This window comes from Phaenicophaeus curvirostris, chromosome 1, assembly GCF_032191515.1.
Source record: "Phaenicophaeus curvirostris isolate KB17595 chromosome 1, BPBGC_Pcur_1.0, whole genome shotgun sequence".
NCBI lineage: Eukaryota > Metazoa > Chordata > Aves > Cuculiformes > Cuculidae > Phaenicophaeus > Phaenicophaeus curvirostris.
This window is the reverse complement of record NC_091392.1, coordinates 91,008,992-91,033,605: the sequence shown is the minus strand read 5'-3', so window position 1 is coordinate 91,033,605 and position 24,614 is coordinate 91,008,992. Positions and strand designations below refer to the sequence as shown.

Sequence of the window (24,614 nt, the reverse complement as noted above, 5' to 3'; positions counted from 1 at the left end):
GTGGACAGAAAAAAGGAGATTCAGAGAAGACACAGGAAAACTTTTCAAAGCATTAAGTTTTCTCAGCATGGAATACATGGCATGGGAAAGCAACAGATTTAAATGGAATGTTTTTAGTATCAAGCTGTATTTTTTTTTGTCAGGAATAGCTGAAAGCATAGTCTAGTCTAGCCTGGTCTAGTACAATACAGTAGAAAACAATACAGCACAGTGTCGTTCATCCTGCCTTTGGTAAAGCGTAGACAAAGCAACCTTCAACAGTCCCTCTCTTATTCTAGAACTGTACTGAAGAACAAAGAATATCTACATATTGTAACTCAATCTTTTGATTTTGGTACCAGGTTTGAAAATATTGTCATATAACTCTATGATGTGGGGATTGCTCAGTTTCCTCTACATTTCTATCTACACTCAATGACTCTTTAACTGAACACTACATGTAAAGAATTCTGTTACCTTGGACAAAATAAGACAGATGTTGACCAGACACTGTTATTATTCCAAGGATTTAGGGTCAGGCTACTGATGAATACTCAAAGGGAATTGCTATCTATGTGACATTTTAATTACAGAAGAATTTAATACATAAATAATATGCCCAGCATGCTATTAAAACCCAGTTTTTCATAGGTATAGTCATGAAAAAACAGAGGACCATCAGTGAAGTCACATACCAAGACAAAAATTGCACTCAATAAAAGATTGCAGAGTAAACTCTATAAATCTTCACCTAACATACTTTATGTTTACAAATAAGATGGGAAAAAAAAGGAACATGAAGCTCTTCACCGACGCAACTGATAAAGTTATTAGCAGGCACCATAGTTAATACATGCTCAATTTGTTCTACAGCTTCCATGGAAGAGATTAAGAACAAGTAAATTTGTGTCATGCCCCAGTACAAATCTAGAGAAACCCTGCTGAAGTTAATTGTGCGTGACAGGATTAAATCTGGTGCAAACCCAAACTTTGGCCCAGTGTCTGTACTAAAAATATAGCTGAAGAGGGAAAAATAGGCATGTTTTTAACGACTTAGCATTTATTGGACAAGAGGAGAGCTGAAAAGTGCAGAAAGGAAAATGGCAAACATCTTTCACAAAAATAAGTATTGTCCCTCCTTCACAGGCCTGGATAGTTTGCATGTGTGATACAAAAATGTGTAATGGAAACTTGGGAAATAAAGAAGGTTTTCAGGCTGAGGATTCCAGCGGTTTGCAGACTGTGAAAGAGACAAGATACTTTATTCAATGTCTGTAGATGTTCCCAAACTTTCATACCTCTAAAATTTAAATTCAGTTACGTAACCAATATTAAATATTTGAGGGAAAATGTGTTGCCCTTTGGATACAGTTTAGGTAGTGAGGAAAACACAGAATTCAAACATTCTCAGGCAGAAAGAGCGGGTGGCTCACAGGCAGCAGTAGATGAAAACAATGACTGGAGAAAGCTCATGCTGGAATGATAAAAGAATGTTAATTTCTCAGCTACACTGACGTAACTCCATTGGCTCAACTGGAGTGCAGTGTAACTCAAGAGTAGTTTGCCTTCTAGGCCTGATCATCTGTCAATAAGGACAAATTCTGTTCATGCTTACATGGTTATACTTTCCTAAAACAATGCCATGTCATAGAAGAATGTGTTTCAGAGCCCTTTGCTGGACACCTGTAAAGCACACAAAAATTTCTGCAAGAGGAAGTACAGGAAGATGTACCAGTAGGGATGGTATAAGGTTTCACTACAGGAGAAGCTGAATAAGGAGCAACTGTGAGACATAATTGCATTCCTGTTGTGAACACTGTTTTTGTGCTATCTCAAACCCACATGTAAGTCATGATTTGCTGGTGCCATGGCTCAGTTTTTAAGTAAATGACAAAAACTCCTGAACTCCAGCTTTAGTTGAGCCAGGATGTCATGCTGTATTTACAAGGTTCACAGCTGACAAAACACAATTGGCAATGTATTTTATAAATATGGCAACAAATTTTTATGCAGCCTGAGACTGAAACATATGGATTTTCTGGTGTCCTCTCAAACAGGCATTAACGTTGACACTTTACAAGCAGCAACTTCGCATTTTTGTATAGCACCAACAATATTGACTACTCGTTCAGTGACGAAACACACATGAAAAGAGTGAGGTCTCTTTTCTTCTGACAAGCAGAAATATTTTAGGCTGGTTTGCTCAACAACATCCGTTTGCCATATATCTGACTTCCGCATACAATCTGCTGCAATGTCAGTGCTGAAGATTGGTACCACTCTTCCCCTCAAAAGAATGTGATCCTCAAAGCACTCCATTAAATGGAACCAAATCAATCAAATTCCTTTACTAAATTATTCCAAAGGGCAGATGAATCTCTGGTGTTAAAAGGGACCTAAATACATTTCACCTCAACCTTACCATGCTAGGCTGCATTATGGGATAGAGAAAATCCATTCCTTGCTACCAGTTCACACAATGATATAAACCCAGAGATGCTGAAAAAAATACAGGAGCAGTGGCAGACCCTCTCTGAATTTGGTAAAGAGAGAGAGAAACTGGAGCCCTTTGCAATTTGTGAGGGTTTTGGTTGCTGCTTTTATGGAAACTAAGGTAATTTTCAGATCCATATGTTTCTTAATGACTTCTGAAACGGACCAAGTCCTGTATGAATTGAAGTCTCTCAATAAGAGCTCTTCTTTGGAAAATGAAATTCATATGCAAATGGATACAGAAATTCTAGCATGACCTACATGAGGCAATTCAGTTAAACAATACAGGCTTTCTTGGTCTACTGTTACAGATACTTTAATTTCAAGGTTTCTAATGTTCTTCACATGTAAAAGAAAAATCAGTTCAATTCACCTGTATTGGCTTTCAGGATTCTAATCAATACTATACCGCTGAAGACCAGACTTTGGTAAATATATTGGTTAGAAAATAACAGAGAAAAAATGAAAGTGCTTAATTGTGCTGCTAGGGATTCGGGGGAGATTGGATGAGGCACACAATGCTGAAAAGCATCTTTCTACACAAACACAACATAAGGGGGAAATGAAGCAGGGTAAAATTTAATTTAACGCTCAGTCCAAGGCACCTTTAGAAAACTCAAGCTGGTAAGCCTGTAATGCTTTTTTTTTTACTTTGCGTTTGTACCGGTCCTAGTGTGCCTCTAAGTGGGGCATTTGTTACCAATTCTGCTTCTAATACTGAGCATGGAAACATGCAATCAACCTTGTCCCCCAAATCCTGAGTTACACTACATCAGTCCAACACCTTTTCATACAGTCTGGCCTGTGCGCATGCATGTATTACTTTCTAAATTACTTTCTAAATAAGTTATGCTCAATTTTGTAATATTTTGCGAAAAATCAATAAGAAAGCCACCACAAAAAAAAATCCCCGTCCTGCTGATGTCATAAATGGCTTTGTACTCTATGTGACCCATAGGTTTGTATGACTGAATGTCCTGTTGCCAAAAACAATGTGATGTGATGTTTTCTTTCATTTTAGTGGATACTTATTGATGAAAGCACCCAGGGACTGAAAAGCTTGCTATGGTTAAGATAGCAACGTACTTTGCTTACTGTACCCTTCCAGATTTTAGAAACTTGTTGATTTGTTTCTCACCTCAAATGGCCTTTCTTACATCTCATCTTCTGACACGATCTCCAATTCCTATGCATTTTTTGGTCATTGTTTAATATCTTTTTATAGTGTAACTAGCTCAAACCCCTCCCTTCCTCACAAATCTAAGTTTTCTTATTGCTTCACTGTCCAGGTTTGGCACAATTATTTCAAATGATCTACTTTTCAGATGATTCCCAGATCATTCCCAGACTGTGAGACAGCCTGTTTATGTGATGGTAAGTACCAGAGGTAACCTTACACCAGTATGTTAATTGTTTGCTTGAGTAAAAAAAAAAAAATATCAAAGGAACTTGACTTTCATACTCTGTGCGTACCCATGTTTCTGTCTGATTGTGTCACCCTTGGTTTCTGGTGCCATCAAAATCACCCTGTCAAGTCCATTTCTTCCCCTAAACTCTTCAGTGTGAAGTATGCTTCTTGTACAGATCACTTCACTTTCTTGAAGATCTCTGGCTTTCTAATAAGCAAGGAGGTAAGCATATTTATTGTCTCAATATTCTTGTGGAAAAGGTAGAACAACTGTATGGAAATAGCAGAGTGATGACACTGAAAGGAGAGTGAACTGATGCAGGCAAAAAAGAGGCAACTGGGTCATGGTAGGGAGCTAAAGGATAGGACATATATATATATATAAGCAAAAAGTCATTATTAGTCAGCCAGCCAGACATCTTGCTCCTGTCTGTGCCATAGTCCCTTTATTTGATATCACAACTTGCTCTTTCTCCCCCTTTGTTTTCAAGACTGCTAAGATATGTGAGATAGGAACAATTCCTCTATTTGTGAAAAGCATCTTTTTACACTGTTGTGATATTTTGTCCAAAAGATTGGCCCTGACACTGTTGCTATTTAAGTGAACTGGGAATGTCCTACTGCCATTGACTGGAACATTTGTTACCAGGTGTCTGGAGAAAAATAAATCCCAGTTTTCCTTTGTGGTCTTGGCATGCACATTTTGCTCTTCACTTGGAACTATTCCTCTCTTGTTTGTCTACTTCTGTTATTCTCAGAGCTGAATTTAGTTCCTCCTGCTATTTCTTCTCTGAGACTAGAGTGGCTAATGATGTCTTTCTAAACAGTCTGTCACTTACTGTTTGTGGAGTTGGTAAAGAGCATCTAAAATGCAAGGTATTGCAGAAGAGGAAGATAAAGCTAGACGATAGAAATAATCCTGCAGTGGAGCAAATTGAATATCAATGGAAATCCTATATTAAATTCATGATTCTGGAAATTTTTAGAAACAAAAATGGAATTGACAGAACCTGAACTCTGTTATAAATCGAATTAGGACATTTTGAGGAGCTTGCACATGAAACACTGTTGACATTTGTTTAAATACTTTTCTGTGTGGACTCAGTCATTGGAAAATGTCCTTGCATTTTAGCCATTATGTTTTCAGCACTCAGGTACCCACGCTTTGTAAATTAGGTGCTGAAAAGGCAGAGGAAATAAAGTTGCCTTGAGAAGGGGGGAAAAACCATTTCAGATCTGATCAAAAGTTCTAGTCCAGCTGGCTTCAGGCCTGTGATGCCCTCTGTATTGAACAGGTTCTCCATGGTAAGAGGAAAGGGAAAAAAAAGGAGAGAACAAACTTCAGCTGAATTAGTCATGACAGCTGAATTTGTGCTTTGTTTAGTGAAATAGAACATGCATGATTCTGTTCCATTAACTAGCACAAATCTAATATTATCCCAAATTACAGTTTTGTACTCCACAGATTCAAGAGGGCCGAGTTCATCTTACATTTATAACCTTCATAATATGAAAGAAGAATGATAGATATGCTTGTCCACAATGACTTTTTATCTCTCAACTGATCTTGCTATCAGATTCTTATTGAAACAGTCTTTGTATCTGTCCCAGCTTAGAGGCAATTGTTTTAGAAATTGTCTTCTAAAAGATAATGTTAGGAATCAAAATAGTGTTAGGTTTTACGTGATTGAATGATTTTACCTCCCAATGAGATGCCTTTACTCCAGCCTTGCTGGTGGTACCCTACTACAAAGCAAAGTATAATAGGAAAGATGGTCTGAGAGAGTAAACTAAACCATAAAATACCTTGCTAAATCAAAACAGACGAATCTACTTGTGCATGTATGTTTTCTGGACTACCTTCGACTATGAACTATATTAGTTTTTGAAAGCACACAAATTTTTCCACTGATGGAGAAGTAGAAAATTAATTTGTTCTGCATTGGGAAGGCTTGAGGGACAAAATCAAGTTATCAGTAAAGGACATGCTTCACACCAACGCTTGGTGAACGGAACCTGCACTCTAGATTAACGCTTGCTCAGAACTGCACCTTGTTGACATCAGTTTTCTCAAGAAAAATTACATCAAATGGATTTTAGTGGTCAATTTGGATGCCTCGGTTGTAAGATTGCATTTTCGTCCCAGGGCTGAAGTAGAAAGCAGTGTGTAATTACAATGCTGCAGTGGCTCTACAAGGGCTGTCTGTGGATCCCCTTGCACTTTATAAGCAATACTAGTTTCCTCACTATTTTCAGTAAGCAATATGGTATTTAAGAGAAGCAAAAGAGAAAATTGGGCCACAAATCAGTCTGATTTTCTAATTTTCACAGGCTAACAGTCAGACTTCAATATTTAGGTTCCAGTTACTGTTGAGGAAGGATAATATCCTTACCTTCATAGAATTAAAATAATAACAATCCTTGGTTTTAATTGGTGGAAATAATTCTCCTGAACAATTTTCTTTCATCCAGCCTAGTTTTAAGAAGTATGCCTCTAGAATGGGAATTAAAAATTAGTCAGTCTAAAGTGTGCGTGGGACACAGTGATGGGACAACATATGAGTATTTGCGAGATCCTACAACTGGGCTTGGGTGGGTCTGAAGTTACGCTCATAAATCCATATTTAGACAGTTAAATAAGTGGCCTGATTTTCAAAAATGTTTTTGACTCAGCTTCTCCATCTGACTTCAATAAAATCTGTGTGTATGCCTGTGTGCATGTGCGCGGGCGTTCAGTACTTCAAAAATCAAGCCACATATTTAGATGCTTAAGTCTAGGCATCTAAGGCTTGAAAATGTTGCCAGTAATAATTCTTCTGGCTTCACCTCAGGGATAACACATAGAGTGGATTTGAAATACAGGTGCTTCCACAGGAGAATAAGCAATGTGAGCAGAGGGACCTGATGTAACTATTGTTTTTTTAGTTCTTTCTGAAACAGGGGATTGTGGTTTTGAAACATCAGCCCTCTCTTTCCCACACCTGAGAAAACAGCCCACAGGAAAGCCATCACAGAGCATTCTCCAGCTCCTTGGCTTATCCTTCTGATTGATGTTAAATCAAACCAATCATAACACATGGCTTTTCATGAATAACATGTAACAGCAAAAAATGTTTCCTTAAACTGTTCTTCTGATAATCATGTTAGAAGGAAAGTCCTTAAAAAAATCACCTATAGATATTCATACTTTCTTCTTTAGTTTCAAGGTAAAATAGCAGGTTACCATTTTTAAACATATTACATGTTTTAGTAGAACTTCATGGACTGCACTGTACAGTTCTGGGGAATGGCTGACTGGTTCATTAGGAAAATAATTCAGCTGTAAACCTAATTTTAAAGCCATCTTTGTGCTGAGAAAACTCAAATTTACTCGGTGATTTTTAGTTAGTAGCTATACAGATCTGAGTGCTGTAGAACAATTTACAGCCAAAAGTAAGAACACACTTTTTAAACTGAGGATAAAAAAGAAGTCTCTTACTTAACAGTCTTCGCATGCTCTGTGTATAAAATGACCTGCTCATTTCCATGAGTCACTTGAGCTTTGGGGTGATACACAATGGAAACCATTGTGCTTCAGGTTAAAAACCTGCTGTGTTCAAGCAGATGTTTGCTTGTCAGAACTTGCCAAACCACACTCCTGTTGTTTGAAGGCAACTTTGGTGAACACAATCAGCAGGACTGTTTAAAAGACGGGTGGATGAGGTGCTGAGGGGCATGGTTTAGCGATTGATAGGAATGGTTGGACTCAATGATCCTGTGAGTCTTTTCCAACCTAGTGATTCTGTGATTCTGTGACCAATCTGGCTTCTGGTTAGGTTGCAGTTAGAAAACTTCTTAGTTTTATAATGAAAAAAGTATCTTCCAAGAAAAATAACAAACATTTCTAACTTTATGCTTACAGAATTATTCCACTGGAAAAAATTATGTGAAGCCTGAGCACAGGTATCCAACAACAGCTATAAGCAAGCTTACCACAGAAAGCATTTAAATTAAGAGGCTAATGTCTGCAAAACTTGTGTTCCTTTGATTTCATCTAGGGAGAATGATGCTGGTGTGAAGTGGGCCAGCATTCCCCTTACCCCTACTTACTCTGCTTTCTTTTAACACTCCTTTTACAGCTGCACAGGGGGCTTGATATGCAGTGCTACTAGACAATTTGCCCAAGGCTACACATAATATCAGTGGCAGACTGGATGTTGGATATGGGAACTCCTGCTATCTGGCCTCATTCTCCAAGCATTGGACACAAAACTTCTCCCTGTGCGAGCAATAAATCATAAGTGAAAAGGAGAACAATGTGTAAATCAGGCAGGAAGGTAATGAGTAATATTAAAAAAGCAGCTATGAAAATAAAGTTTTTGAAATCAAAGCATCCAAATGAGGACTGAAAGAATAATTGCATTTGTGTTTTTTAACATTTTCATCTGTCAGGAAGACATTAGTCTTCCTGAGCTGTAGCAGCAGGATGCCTCCAAGTCCTTCATATGGAGTCAAATGGCCAGGCAGCCTTGGAGGATCCCTGTGGCTGGGACAGTAACATCCTTTAAAACCGACAAATGAATGAACCATAGAGAAGACTCTGACTGTCCTGGGAAGGAACTTTATTCTTCCTAGGATGGTGGCTAATCAACAAGGAAAACAGGAGAATGGCAAAGTCATTGTCAAAATAAAGGGACCAGAGTGGCCTTGCTACAGCCTCTGACTGTTGCTCTGAAGTCATTCAGCGTGCCAGAGCTGTGCACCGATACACTGCAGTGCCACTGCATGTGCTAGACCATGTAATAGGGCTTACGGAAGTAAAGACAAGGGGCCTGGCTAGGATGCACAGCTCACGCTCAGCACAGTACATCAGCATTTCTCTCTGGGTTCAGAGCTCAGCATCCCGCGTGCAGGAAAGACAGGAGACACTCTGTCGCAAAAGAAGAAGCTGCAGAATCTGAGGCTGGGGAGTGGGAGACAGGGACAAGTGCCTCAGTCTTATACCAGCAGCATGAGATATGTCTTCTCTGATCCCACTATATTTAGTTTCACTGTGCTGTTAAGCGGCAGCATGACTGTGAGCAGCATAAGGTAGAGACCCAAAGCCTCTTATTAATACCAGGAGTTGTTTTCACACCCAAAGCTGCCTTGAGATCATAAGCCACCTAGCACAGACATTTTCATTTCTCACCTCCTGTGCCATGTTTCTCAGGAGGTGCAACAAAGATTTGAGAACTCAAGTTGCACTGAGTAAACAGCTTTCACTGAGTAGACAGAAGGGAGATTTCCATGTAGCAAAATTACAAGAAAGATACATGTGCTTTTTCCATATGGACTAAAGCCTGAGATAAGATCTTCAGCGGCAGGGTTTCTGTTTGGGTAGACAGAATGAACTCATTGAGCGCCTTAGTCCCTCACTGACTTCAGTTAATTAGGACAGCGATAGGAAAAATGGGATACAGCCTTTCTGTATATACATTAGAAAACAATGTTTTTTTCCTTTAGGGTGCTGCAATGCTAGCTCTCTTAGAGAAATCAAAATCTCTTGTATTATTCTCAGCAATAATTGCTTTCTGAGGCTCTGCAAAATACACTTTTCAGGACCTCAAAAACCTACTTCAAAGATATTCTTTCTTCATTCAAATTCTAGAGTAACTCCCCACATATTTCTGATGCCAAGTCTTAAGTCCAGTGTCTTGTGACATGTTTGTCTCCTTTAGACTTTCATCATTCAAGACTTAGAGATGTTCACTTTAGCTTTAGTGCAATTTTAGTTCTTGGTACTAGATAAGTAACAATGCATACTAATATACTAGCTTGTTGGAGCATGCAAGAGAAAACTTAACTGTAATGGTGTATAAGCATAATTTATCACCCAAAATGACAATAAATTAACATGTGGAGAATAAGAATTGTAACTTCTATCCTGTAAGTATAGTTCCACTTTCTTCTTAACTTTAAGCTTGTAATAAATATCACTCATACAGATGTAAGCTGAAGAGAGATTTTCCTTCAAGGAATGCCACGAGTCAAATGAGATTGTTTAGATAGGGGACACACTATCACTAAACTCTGGTTTTGGTGAGGTGAGTCAGGAAGTTAACTATATAACACATAATTAACTTTAACATACTGTCCCAATTTCAGTGGATTAGTAGTTCAGCAACTTGCAGACCTTGTTATGAAGAAAACAAGGAAGGAGCCTCTGTAGCATTCCAGATTGTAGTACATAACTGGCAAAACATGCAAGTGTCCCTCTGGAAAAACCCTGAGCATACTAATAAGAACTTATAATAAAGGAAGGTGTTTGTTTTCCTTTAGGATTTCTCTTTTTCAATAGATGTTTGATGATGATATAAACATGAAACATACAGAATTTGATTTTGGCGTCTTTTGGAAACAGTGCTAATAGGCAGACATATGACAAAAGGGAAAATACTTCTGAGTTAGATGACATGAGATCAGACAAATTCTTAGTGCTGTAATAAAAATTCTCTACTCAGGGCCAAGTAGCAAGAATGGGCTTATTTGAAAAATAATTCACATAGTTATGTGAACTGAAGAAAAAAAAATATGTGAGCTACATAGAAAGTTATAAGACATAAAGAAAAAGAATGTACTAGTCCTGTGACTGCACTATCCCTAGATCCCATGTCTCCTCAACTGGTGCTCTGTTTTATTCTGATGGAACATGAACACTATCATCCTCATTTCAGATAGTTTCTGAATTGCAGATTGCTGGAAAACAGGACTATGCTGACAATGTATTAGTGTAAAGTTGCTCCATTCTGATGCTTTTCTTTGTGCATCTGGTTTTAGTCAATTTTTGGTTGCAGGATCCTGGACAAGTTTGAATTCAGCTCTGTTCAGTCTGATACAGCCATTCATCTTACCATAAACAATTAACCCCAAAATGCAAAATGTCAGCATGGAGGTAATTTAGAAATGACCCCTTTCAAGACCGAAAAGAAGGATGCAACTGTTCAAAGTACCGTGAATAAAAGGGAGGCAGTTTCTTATTAGAAATAATTATTCTTCATTGAACATTTTTATTATCCTTTTTTTAAAAAAAAATGCAGTGGGGACAACTAATTTTTAGCAGAGAGGGAGGGATGTATTGCACATTGCCTGTTGGAGGTAAGATGTTTAAGAGCTTCAAAGATCTCCCTCTCTGTAGCATCTCAAAATCTGATAGTTGGTACTCCACTGGGGCTCTGGTCTTCTCATTTTAGTGAAGATTCTGTCTACTTTGCAGCCAGGAGAAAAAAACAAGGCATTCTGAAGTTAACCATCTGCTCTTTTGGAAGCAAGACAATAACCAGACAGACCAAATCTTGACTGACCATTTACATTAGAAAATTATGGCTCTGTAAATAAGCCAGAAGTTGCTAGTATAATAGGTTTGGTGTATTGTCTCTAAATGTGGAGACAGTAACAGCCTGCAGAGCAGCTGCTTCATCTCAAAGAAGAGTTTAGAAGGGGCCTTCAGCAGCAGAGATGTGATCATGTTGGACTCACAGTGAATAAGGCAAAGAGGTACCCTGATAATAGGTGCTGCTATAAATAAGATGTACTAAAGACAAAAGTTTCTTAAAAAAACCCTCACAATCAAAAATTCAGCTCCCTCTGATTCCAGTAATGAAATGTGGCTGACTGGAGGGAGAGCAGGTTTGTTCTCCAACATCCACCTCAAAGAAATCACTCCTGCCATTCGGTGCTTTCACATGGGGATGTCAGTGCCCTTGAAGGGACAGAGTGGTTTCCTGCTCTGAGCAAAATGTAGTGCCCACAAAACTCAGATTCTTATCCAGGCTTTACTGCAAGTGTTTGGGGTAATACCTGCAGACAGTTTACAGTCAGCATCTCAGTTATTCCATCTGCAAAATGGAGATGAGAAACTTGGTTTGTGAAACATTTGTGACTAAGTCAGAAAAAATGCCTAAGAAGAACTACATTTTATTACTATAAATAATTTTATGGTCTACAATTCTATATTACTCTAACACAGAGCCTCGCTATTTCCAGAAAGATACAACATAATTAGTCCTTTCACTGTTTCCTTTAAGGAAATTTTTGGCAAACCTTTCAGGAGTTACGTTTTCCAGGGCCCCTGCTATATTGGTAACATAATGCAAAAGTCTGAATAAATAGTTTTCTTTCTATTCCTCCCTACCAATTGGCTAAAAAATACATGGGATTGGGTGTGAAAAGAAGATCACATTTGCTGTTCCAGAAGAAATTTTCCTCCCCATGATATAGCCAGACTATGTATAACAGGTCATTGCTGGGCAGAAGAGACAATTTGAAACAGAGAGAAGTGAGAAAACATAATTTGAGAAAGATCGAGCCAGATAATTTCTAAGGATGGAACAGAGGCTGATGGGGACAGCACAGCTGGGGTTCTGTTTTATTTTAAGGCCTGATCTTTGTTTAAGTATTTTAGACAATTGTAATGGTAGATGTTCAACACAGCAAAGAGCCAAGTGCTACAACAAGCACTAAGTTGCTAAGGTCATACATTATCAATATCCTTTCAAATTCACTATTGATGTGTGAAATCCCTGTTTCATAGCTATGTGGACTGATGATTATCCTTTATATTGCACTAAAGAAATTATAAAGAACAAGATGGAGCTTCTCAGCTCCAAGAAGTCCATAACAATTTATGTCCCTTACAAACAACACTAGGAAATCGAATCCCTAATATTGATCTTACTGGTTTTACCCAAGAAAGCTCTAATTGGGATTTCAGTGCAGAGACTGAGAGGGGAAAGGGTCTGCTGTATCAAACAAGTTACGCTGAGATTGTTAAACTATAGGAAAGTAGAATCTTAGTATCTTACTTATGGTCTGCTTTGAACAATCTCCATACTCATAGCCTGACCACATCACTCAGCCACTCTCATCCTCTGACCCCTCAGGTACCTTTTCTTTTAAACAATCTATGGTGTATGCAATATTAGCTATCCTTAGAACAGCACAGTTCCTGCATGTTATGTCTCTTGGTACTGCATGGAGAAGCACTGTAGGCAACTGGAAGTATTTTGTTTGAATTTTGTCCCCAGTCTAAAAAAATATAGAGGTGGCTAATTATCCTTTGACCTTCTATGAATAATCATACATGGTGTCCACTAGAAACAGATATCTTTGTGGTTTCTAAAAATATTATTTTCAAGTATTTTTAAAAAGGAATGTAGAAACCATAACAGCACCCTTTTTCCTGTAGGTCTGGCTGTTGGGACCCAGAGTGGACTTAGAGGCAGTCCAGCTGAGACGTGGCCCCCCTTCTTTGGTGACAGTGAGGGGGATTCAGCCACGGCTGATCCCCCTCCCCATGGAAGCTGCTCCAAGCTGAAGTTCTGCTTGGCCTCAGCCTGAGCTACAGCCTCCATCACATCACAACCTGTGCCCACCCATGGACACCACTGAGCCGGTCCCAGACTCTAACCCACTGGCTGTCCTCATGCTTGCCCATCACAACTGATGTGTCTGGTGATACTGGGCTGTGTCTGGCCCTGATTGTCTTCATCAGACCTGATCTTGAGTCTGACTCGCTGGCTTAGGCTTCCAGCTTGACCTTGGACCTGCCATATCCCCACAGAGGTGGCTGATGCCCAGAGCTGGGGCTACCTCCACCTGCCCCCCATCCTGGGCTGTTTCCTGGCCAGGGATAGTGGGATGGACCAGAGCCTGATGAGGCTCTGCCCTGCTGTCCTGAGGAGCCCCTGCCACTCCCAGCATCCCAGCCCTTAGGGAGCAGCTGATCTTTGTTACTCCCTGAAATGAACTGTAGATACTTCACCTTCCTTCAGCAAAAAGAAAAAGATTAGTGAAAAATAGAGTATATGTTGTATGAGAAAATCCCACTTCAATAAGATTTTTAACTCTAGGTACTTATCTTTTTTTTTGCCAAAAAAAACCTCAAGAAGATAAAAAGAACTCCTTAAAAGACCCTAATAAGTATTTTCAGATTATAGTTTCACAAATAAAATATATGTCCATTCATATCTATGTCAATAGCTAGGATGCCTACTCATGCATCAAAGATATTTTAGATGTAGAGAGGGAAGTATCTTTTCAAGATCCTATTAAGACATCAGCATCTTTTCTCTTGATGTTTACATATTATGTGTTGAAATTACACACTGAAGAAAAGGATTATTAGAACAAGCTAGTAATATTAAAAACATACAGACAAAGGAGAGCCTTAGAAAAAAATGGCTGTTCAAAAAAAAAGTTTGAATGGAAAATCCTACTTTGATATACTTTCAAAGAGGATCATTTTTAGAATCTGTATGTGCTGAAAATCACTTTCATTTAGAGCATTTAACGGTGCCCTCCTCTACTCCCAAACCAAGAGATTTATCATCAGCACAAGTTTTCTACAAATATTGCTTGGTATATTTTCTGTTGCAGAGTCCAGTAGCCCGATATAGAGCACTGGTGCATCTCTATGAAATCTATCCCTTTATTTTGTGGGCTTTAAATTTGGAGCAGACAGAGCAAAAAGGCCATAACCCTTCTGCCCACTGAATGGAAGATGTTTTGCTATCACTCAGCACAAAGGACAAGCAGAGAATCCAGTGCAAACCTAGCTGGAAAACACATAGCAGGCTAAAATGAAAATTTTTGTTGCTTGTAAGATGTGCCTCAAAAAAAAAAATTACTGCTTTAACTTTGGAGATGTAAACTGGAGTATATTGGAAACACTGACCAATTCATAAGCATTGCTTTTTTAATAAATGTGAGATGAAGAGCTAACCAACTTTATATAAAATTACTAAGATCATTCTTTGCTGGAATAGTAGATGCCAAAGAAAAACAGCCAGAAAGGTTAATTTCCAGAAACACTAGCAATAAGTTATAATATTTAGAGGTTGTTCTCTGTTAAAAAGTTGGAAATAAAAGTACTGTTTTCAACAGAGTACATCTTTTCCCAGGCTTTTGACAGACATGACTGGCTTATTACTGCAGCACAGCTATTATTTAGAGACTTAATAAAGGCTGTTTTGTCTAATTATTTCTACAGTCAAGTTTCACAATACACAGAAGCAGATAAAGATGGGTCTGTAAATGATGGAGACTGGGTTGAATGTCTCTCATGTCAAACTTCAAGTGGTAACATCCTCTGGGGAGTGGGCTAAATATTTACCTGTTTGCAAGTCTGCCTGCAGCTGATGTAGAAATGTAGATGCACAGTGCTTTTCCCTGTGGATAGATTACTGTTAGAGACCAAAAAATTGTCAGTTAACACGGGGCCCCTGATTTTTCCTGGTATGGTGAAGGGAGACTTTTGCTGGCATGCTGGCCTCCTTTCTCTGGTGATTCAGACTCACCTCTTTGTACTGGTAGGCAAATCTCCCATGCTTCTGTTTTGAGTTTAGACATCCATTGGAATATTTTGAATTGGTGAACTTTTTCTTCTTGCAATTTAAACACATTTGTTTGCTTTCCCCTCAAGGGAGGTTCAATGTGAAACAGAACATGTTATTTTTCTGGCTGAACAGAAACACATTCCTGGTAGTATTGAACGAAGAACATACCCAAAAGATAAGAAGGTACAAGCGGTCCTTTTGTGCGTACACACACATAGCGACACACACTCAGCAGGCCTCCTCAGGGTTGGAGTCAGATGGAGTGGAGACTGGCGGAGGAAAGGAAATGAGAATTTGGATAGCTTTTAGTATATCATGTGAACTTTGAGTGGGAGAGCTATATAGGGTATTTACATCGCAGAATTACCATTTCCTTGGCCTGCTTCCTCCTCTCCCTTCTCTCTTCCTGCAATTATTTGCTTCACATGCTTGAACTATTTCTCACTTCATCCCATGTGCATCAGATGACCTTTTCATAACACACGATATGCACAGTCTGTGCTTTCATACAGTCACATGGCATGTAGGTAGCATCTATTAATATATTAAACATGTTGAAAGGAAGATTATGTCAGAGCCAGATCTCATGGCTTGGCTGGTTTCACTGCATATAGAACATTTCAGTACATTTATCCTCCATTTCTGTTTTTCCAATGAAAATATGAACCCTGAAACTTTAACAACTTGTCTTACACCATCATGTCTTACATCCCAGAGTGCACCTGCACAGTGGGACTGCCTCCCATGGGGAAGCAGCAGTGCTGAAGGAGCCCTGGTGGGGACAGTGAATGATAAATTTCTACAGCCACAATGTGATATAAATTCAGGAAAGGAAAGAAAAGCAAAATGCACTTCTATCCTGTTTTTGCAGAGGTACCTCATCATGGAGAGAGGGAAAAATAACTTAAATTCTTCTTGGCTACAGTACACTTGGGCTTTGAAGGCGCTGCTCAGTTCCACATGTCCTGCAATCAAAAAGACGGCAAGACTTCAGAGAAGCAAAAAATGGTTGGGAAGTGCAATATGTAGGGGAAAACGAAGGCGATAAAATATAACCTGCTAAAAGAATTAGATGAGCCATAGTACATCGTATAACTTCCATGTAGCTGAAATTTAAACACAAGGAGTGAGACAGGTATATTAATTTGATACATGGGATAGAATTAAGATTAACAGGAAAAGAGAGGAGAAAACTTAGGTTGTGAATAGGGAAAACTTAATGAGATTGAGATTTCTCTGTTGTTTAATAGTTAGATTGGCAAATGCAGTAGTGGAAACCCTGTATTTTGAGAGATTTACAATGAGATAAGGAAAAGCACTACCAGCATACAATAGGGAAGATTCTTCCACTGCTGGGAGGTGAGATGAACCATTCATTAGGATGTTCATCTATGCTATTTTAATTGGCAAAGCGCCAGCAAAGCCAGTGGAAGTTGGAGGCTGATGCTTTATTTTCATAAAAAGAAAAAGGATCTCATTAACCAGGGAGACACTTCAGTGACCTCCTAAGTAAAAATCATGGTGAATTCATTCTATGGTGACACAGTGAAATATTTTGTATCACTGTGGCACTATGTTATTCAGAGGGAAAATTTTACTATTATAATTTTATTGTTAAACTTCGGATTTTATAAGCTTTTGTACACCAGAACTTGGTTCACAAACTACTGACAAAAGAGCATAATATTCTCAGAATCTGAGAATGATTTAGGTTGGAAGGGATCTCTGGAGGTCATATAGTCCAAGTTCCTGCTAAAAGCAGATCCATCTTTGAAGTTAGAACAGGTTGCTTGGGATCATGTCCAGCCAAATCTAGACCATTTCCAAGGATGAAGATTTTAATATTTCTTTGGGCATCTTGTTCCAGTGTTTGATCTCCTTCACTGTGAATTCCTTTTTATGGCATCAAAGCAGATTTTCCCTTGCTGCCTCTATTCTCCTGTGCCATTAAGCTGCCCCTTGAAATGACAACATAACTATAGAAATTATAAAGCAATTTATAAAGTAATTATAAGGCAAAAGTTACAACACAATAAGGACAAATTAAGGCACATTTTAAGATTAGCGATCTTTATGAGAATTTTCCTTCTGCCAAGATATCTCAGCTGTTCTAAGAGTGAAAAGCAGACTGAAAGAAGCATTTTTCTAGAACAAATACTATTTCTTGTACACCTAAACATAAGGGAAAATAAATGGAGAAAAAAATGGTGCACTTAACATTACTGTGAAAGCAGAAAAGTGTGGCATGGTGATGTTCAAGCAGCAAGCTTCATTAATTTGTAAATTACACTGATTGACTAAAATGAAAAAATTAAATGAGACAGAAAACACACTGAAGAGTGGTAATGATTATGAAATTTCCTACTGAGACAAGTCTTATTTCTTGGCAAGGTGGCCTCAGTTAAATTGGTCTGTGGACAACCTAAACAACTAGAAGCACCCAGACAAATGTCAATATTTGAAGTGAGGGAACAACAGGCATTTTGGATAGCAAGCACATTTTCTTTGGATCACCCACATTTTTAGCTTAATATTGTCCTGGAATAAATTTCAACAATGTATATTTTAAGTGAATATGTACGTGTCAGGATAGGAGCACAGGTCTGTTGGAAGGATCATCCAGCACTTTAGGACAATTCCTGCATCCTTTCTACAGTCTGAAAACAGAGACATCCTAAAAACAGACTATTTTTTTTTCTTTTAAATGCTACTTTTTTGTTTGTTCTGCCAGGTTTGTATTGAAATACTGTGATGATTCTTTCTAAACTATCCCATGGCATTTCTATGTGAGTTGTAATTTAAAAGGTTTCAAACACCTTGATGTAACCTTACTCTGGTTAAAAATACATCAAATTGTAAATTTTCCTCCAGTATTCATGTCTATGCCTTGGAACATTTTAGGGACACACTTCATATTTTATTACTCTCTGTTTGTTCTCTTTAGTTTGCAGTGAGACAATTCCAGGAGCCAGGATAGAGAATGTCTCAGGGGTGCTTACAAAGGTATTCACGTGGAAGAGCCCTGGGATAAATATATGGAGATCACACTGGGAAAGTCTTTGTCATTTTAATAAGGAATAAAGGAGAATTCATACATATCACTCACTGGCTTTCCCCAAATTCAGTCACCGTTATTTTCAGCCTGTGGATTTAATAAAACTTTCACTGTCTAATGACTCTGCATGTATTCAAACACGGATATTGTGCTGTATAGAATTCCTCATAAAATTTTCTGTTAGTTATTATTACTGTCTTGTCTGTCAGCTTGAACACCTGCTGTTTGGGGAAGCAACTGCCAGTTCTGACATCTGAATGCAATCCGGAAAATTATAGCCATGCATCACTCAAAACATCATTTTCAAAGGCGCTGTCCAAGCATCATAATTTCCTTGGTTGGTCGCCTGTTAGCATCATTCGTACTAAGATCTTGAAGATAAGTAGGAAAATGTTTCCAGATGCACAGCCATATATTCTAAGATCATAAGGAAAACCATTACAACTAGTTTGTATGGGAGGGAATTAAGATTTCTGGAGTTCCTACATGATTATAGTGGAAGGACTAACAAAGTCTTGCTTTATAGGAAATTTTGTCCATATGTTGGGTAGAAGAAGGCAGAGAGTTATCCTGATTGCTTTTGTACTAAACAACCAATTAAAATTATTTTGAATGCAAATTCACAGAACAGATTTGTGATATTTGCCCAGGTTTGTACAGAAAGAAGAGAAAATTCTCAATGGAGTTTTTTAATTTTAAGAAATTTTTATTATTTTTTAAGTTTTCTTTCTCTTAGAGACAATATGGAAGACCCACTGGTTTTGATAGACCTCTGGGTCAATACCTACATAAACGCCGTAAACCAACGTAATTCATCTTGACAGTAGAAGCTAGCAGCATAGATTTACTTTGTGAAGGGAACAAAAAAGGCTTTAGCACCCTCTCTAAATGTATTGCCATGCTCCTCCATCATGTAACATTGCAAGAGTTAAATAGCTTTCTCTTTTAAACCATCAGAGTAGTACTTTTCCTGGGAATTTTCCTACCCTGCCTGTAAAACTCTACTATGTCACAAAGCCTCTGCATTTCTGCTGAGTTAAGTAATGGAGATAGCTTTGTACAATGACAGCAGGAATAAGGTTTAAAGGGTTAAAGGCTTTGAGCAACAAGGAAGGACCGTCTTATTTGTAAACATAAAAATAAAAAGCTCATATTCTTAATCTGGCCTGTTCTTATACCGTAGGGAATTTTTGTTGGACAGAAGTCATTCACCTTAGCTGAAGTTTTAAAATATTTTCAGGCTTATTTTAAGACTTCAGAATTATAAGTTGTTGCAGTTCTGCCGAACTTGTTAAATAAAGATTTAACAAAAAATACTGCTGAAGCATTAGTCAGATCCTGCCTCACAGCAAAGTGAACTTGGATGGATGAAGAGCAGGAGAAAGGCTATGAGTGATTCAAATTCTGGGTCTCTAGTCCTGAAGTCACTATAGAATAAATGACAATGTACCATAACAACATAAGAACAATATATGCTGCTGAAGGTCCTTCCTTTTCACTAGCATCTATAGCACAGCAGTCTACTAAATGAGTAGTCCTCTCCTCTCCTTTGGATCGCTTGATAATACATACATTCAAATAAGTCTGAAAGCTCATAAGCTTTGACGCTATTGGTCACCACAGCCATAAAATGCAAAGATGCACTGTAGATGAAGATGAACAAATGAGGTTTGGTTCATTACATCCCTGGTACATGGCTGAGTACTCAGATTATACTGGCATTGAATTAATTCACCTGAAGTGAATTGAATAACCTAAACAGCAACTCAACATCCTAACTTAGGTGACTAATCTTGAATCTTTTGCTTCCTGAGCAAACTGAACATTGATGTCATTCTCCTGAAATTAATTGTCTCAATTATTTGGGGTGGCTGCTGGCCCAGTGATTCAGCTGGATTTGATCTGAAATGTCTGTGAAAATGAAGTTCTCAAAGAGCATTTATTTTAAGATAGACATCATTATGTCACCTAGTAAAACTAAAAAATAGCACCCACACATCTCTCTGTAATAAATAACAATGGATCTTCTTTTCAAGCTATTTCATTGTAAGAAAAACTTCCAGCCAGGAAAGGCAGGAAATACTTGACCAGAAAGATGTATCTTATGCTGAAGTCTGAGAGCCTCTTTCCAAGTGGAATCAATTCCACTACTTAAACCTTTCAGCTACTCAAGAGTGAATATCTAAGCTAAATCATCAGGAGTGTGCAAAGGCAATTTAACATGTAATGTAATAAGTAATAATCACCAACCACCATGAAAAATCCAATTCAGAAGGTTTTAATTTGATCTATAATGTTTTCCAGCTGCCCACTACATTGAAACCTCTCCAGCATTTCATGGAAGAATGTTTTCCCTTGTCCATATTGAATAAAATTCTCAACAATACTAAAAAAATAAAAACTTCTTTTTTTTACACAAATCATGTTTTTCACAGAAGCAGAGTACACAGCAATAATTTACCACTTCCTCAACTTAGTGAATTTTTAAATTTTTAGTCTTTCACTGAGACTAGGACACGGGTTCAGCAAAATAACTTCATTATATTTTTCAACCCCTGCAGAAAAAAGATCTAGTAAAAATCCATGACAGGTTAAATGTTGGTTTTCAAATAGAAGAGAAACAAGATAATCAAATACCTCAGACTAAACATTTACTCACTGTCTGCTTGGGTTGGAGTGTACGGACATTTGAGTTCTTTGGATTTCTGGTGGAGTCTTAAGCTATAGCAAAGCGTTTGACTCAACTGCCAACAGCACCAGTTTACCCAGGAGGCTACAGGCATCCTTCCATCACTTCAAGCTTCAGATTGTCTGAACAAACAGAAAAAAAATCGAAGAGAAGCTAAAGAATGTCAGCACCGCAAAGAGAATCAAGTTGGCCTTCGTGCTAGCTGGACACCAGTGCAGCATATTTCCCATCACACCTACAACACAGACTGAATAACATGCTTTTCCTGTGAAATGCATGTTCATCTGCTAAACAACTTAGTCTGAGACATCTGGGTTTGGAGGTTATAGCGGCTATTAGAAAGGTCTAATATGTGTCAAGTGGCTAGAAAGCTTCCTCACATTTTAGCTGGACTAACAGAAAATAATTTTAATGACGTGGAGTACCCATCTGACTTTCAGGCTATACACTAAGCCAGCATTTTTCCAGGAGAGCTAAACAACATCAGGGACTTAAAAAGACATAAAGCTCTGCTGCTTACTGAAGGCCAGTTCCAGACTTCCTAGCAACGTATGCAAAATCAAATTTTATTGATGGTGGAGAGGAACAAAGCCAAAGACTCATTTTCTGTTCCCAGCCCAGATGTGGCAAAATTCAACTCTGCATCAGCAGAAGAGCAGTTCCCCTCTTCACCCTCCCTCCCCAGTCAGCTCTGGGGAGGTTCCTCCAGCTTCCAGAGACAATGCCAGCCCAGGGAATAGGAGGAGAGAGAACTAACAGAGGAATTGCTGATATTCTCCTCAATAGGCTACCTACAGGGCTCCCCCTGACAACAGAAGCACGTGGGGAGTGGATGTGGGAGGCAGGCAGCTCTGCCCAGCCCTAGTCTCCCATTCTCCGGGGCTGTGCTTTCATCTGGGATTAGTGCCCTGATCTATTTAGGAAAATTGCTTGGGGTACAGGTCTGCTTCTGTTGCTGAACCAGACACAGACTGAGGCGGATGTACAGCCCTGGTGTGTCTTATCTCAACCTGAAGTCAATATTTTGCATCATTTAGCTGCTATTACCAGCTTCCTTCAGCATCATGGAAAGTTTATTGTGTCCATTGGAACAAACCTACTGACCAACAGGGCCTGAAAGCTGGTTGTCTGTACAGGGGCTGGCACAATGGGGCTGCTAAGCGTTACCTTAAAAGTGTGATAAATGGATAAAGAAAAAAAGCCAGGAAAAGACTAATAACAGATTTGTGTCAACATTATCCAAACCCTAATATTACTGTACTAAAAATAATTAAAACCAATGCACTTCCATGAGGTGGCTGGAAAAATGGGCATTTTTTATGGGCAAATTAGGAGCTTTTTATGTTGCCTAAGACTTACTACAGGGAAAACATGAGAATGGATAGAAGAGCATACAGACAAGGCAGAGATTACTGAGTGACTGTCTTACAATAATAATTGCAAATTAAACTGTGCGTGATTGGATACCTGATCTTCCTTACAAAAAACCGGAGGGATAGTTAAGAAAATCATCAAGACATCATGTGCTCTAGTGTCTATAAGTGAGTGTCACATCCCCCTCTCAGTGGATGAGGTATGACAGGGAATGAGAGTGCTTACTGCTACAGTGTGTTCCTTTGCTTGAATTTAATGGATCATACTCATGCTTACTTCTTTTCCTGGGCAGCTGTTTGGTTAGCATAGAATAGCGCTTACTGGTAAAAATAATTATAATTTCCTAAAAACAGGTGTAATGTGAAACAAAATACTAATGTTTCACATTTTCATCAAACATTTAAGTCACTTTTATCACACACTGAACGTGTTTGGCAATAAGATGACTGCAGGATGAACATTCAGCCACTAACCCTCCCCCTGCAATTTTCATTTTTAGTATAGGCTTTAAATACAGTATGTACTGACTAAATTCCTGTTGTGTAGTCTTACATTCCCCCTGAATTCTCACTTACATATACTATTGTTCTTGTTCTCACATTTTGAAACATTATTTGCCATTTTATAGCTGCTGTATTTCATCTCAGAATTGGCTGCAATTCAGTTGTGGTTACTCATTATATCTAGTTTATCAGTCTCTGAAGCACTATGGAAAGAAAGGTGTTAAAAGGAATAAAATATTATTATATTATTATTATTTATTGGTTTTGGTGAATAGAACTTTCATGAGATTTTGATGAGAATCACTCTATAAAAAGAGAGGGAGATTTAGAAGTTTAATGACATCCATTCGCCATTTCTGTTGGCATTGAAAATAATGGAAACATTCATTTTATGAGAATGTTTGCTGCCTCTCTTCATCACGCCCAAGAGATGCAGAACTGCAGCTAAGAAAGGTGTTGACTACCAAAAAATAAGTTGGAACTTGAAAATCTGACATCCCTGATGAATAAGCCATTAGATTTTTGCTGCGACAGAGTCTTCAGTTGCATCGGCAACTTAAGTAAATGCAATACAGAGCCCATAAAGAAAAGTGTGAAAGAGGTCAAAATGAAAGAAAAGTGAGTCAAATTCAGCACAGAAAAGACAAGAATGCTTGGCAAGAGAAGCCCCATTTTCCACATCTTTCTGTTGATAAAATGTTCAGCCTGTTTTCTTCTTCCTACAGCTTTCTCCAGACTGCAACAAAGACCAGTTTCAAAGGACTGACAATACAGCCCTAAAAGGGGGAACATGTAGAATGTTTTAATGGTAACTACTTAGCAAATTTCTTAATAAATCCAAAACTACTGCCATTGGACAACTGACCTCCCAACAACAGTAATAGTAATCCCCTTTGCACCAGCAACTAGTTTAAAGTCCTACCTGATTTGGATCATGTTCGTAGTCAAAGCAATGACGTTTTCAGAATCTGTTAGCTGTCCAGATGATACATCCCTTTTTGGCCTGTGCTACCAACTATTCCTTGAGAGGGGACAGCTGTATCTCACCTCCTTGGCCAGGGAAATTCCTGCTGTTGTTTTACAGCAGTGCATTCTCTAGCACTGGTGTGAGTCTGGCAGTAGTCATATGAGTACTTTTAATACTCTGAAAACTTTCACTTCGCTAGCTAAATGTAGGGAACATACGGGAGGTTAGCTGACATGTATTTATCCCTGCTCATAATTAGGTAAGCCTGTGTTAACTTGAATCTTGCCCTCCCTTATGCATCCAAACCATCAGAAGCAATCCTGGCAGCCCTCAGGTAATCAAACTTATAATGATCATCTCATTGCAAACGTACAGACTGTTTCAACACATATGAGTGGGTAGTAACAGCAAATGACAGTAGCGTGAAAGGAGGCTTGAACAGATGCCACTGACTTCCTAATATACAGTTAAACTGTTATAACTGTTATAAGTTTTATGCTAACAGCATCTTTGTCGTCATCTTTCAACCCCAAACCTCAGAATAAGCTACAAACTTTGATTCCTATGCTAGACTTTCCTTATAGGTGTCTGGTGTCTTTTGGAAAGTAGGAACTAGTAGCTTAGTAAACAGTGCTCATGTGGATTTGGGAGAGATGATAAAGTTTTACAGGACAATAAAGTAACAGCAGTTGTATTATGTTTTGTAGGATATAGTAGTAGGTTTTAAAATAAGCCACATGCAAACTTACAACTTAAAGATCTTCAGTTTTGGAGATTTGATGCCTTTCTGAA

At 38.4% G+C, this 24,614-nt stretch overlaps 1 long non-coding RNA gene across 1 annotated transcript; it reads right to left on the bottom strand.

The window, feature by feature from the left end:
* Positions 1–14,675: 14,675 nt before the first annotated feature.
* On the bottom strand, positions 14,676–21,095 carry LOC138726534 (uncharacterized). The gene is made up of 4 exons (XR_011338455.1): positions 20,949–21,095; positions 16,112–16,199; positions 15,602–15,768; positions 14,676–15,503 (listed from the first exon to the last, which is right to left on the bottom strand). It is a non-coding gene; the product is annotated as an uncharacterized lncRNA (long non-coding RNA).
* Between the last annotated feature and the right edge of the window lie 3,519 nt (positions 21,096–24,614).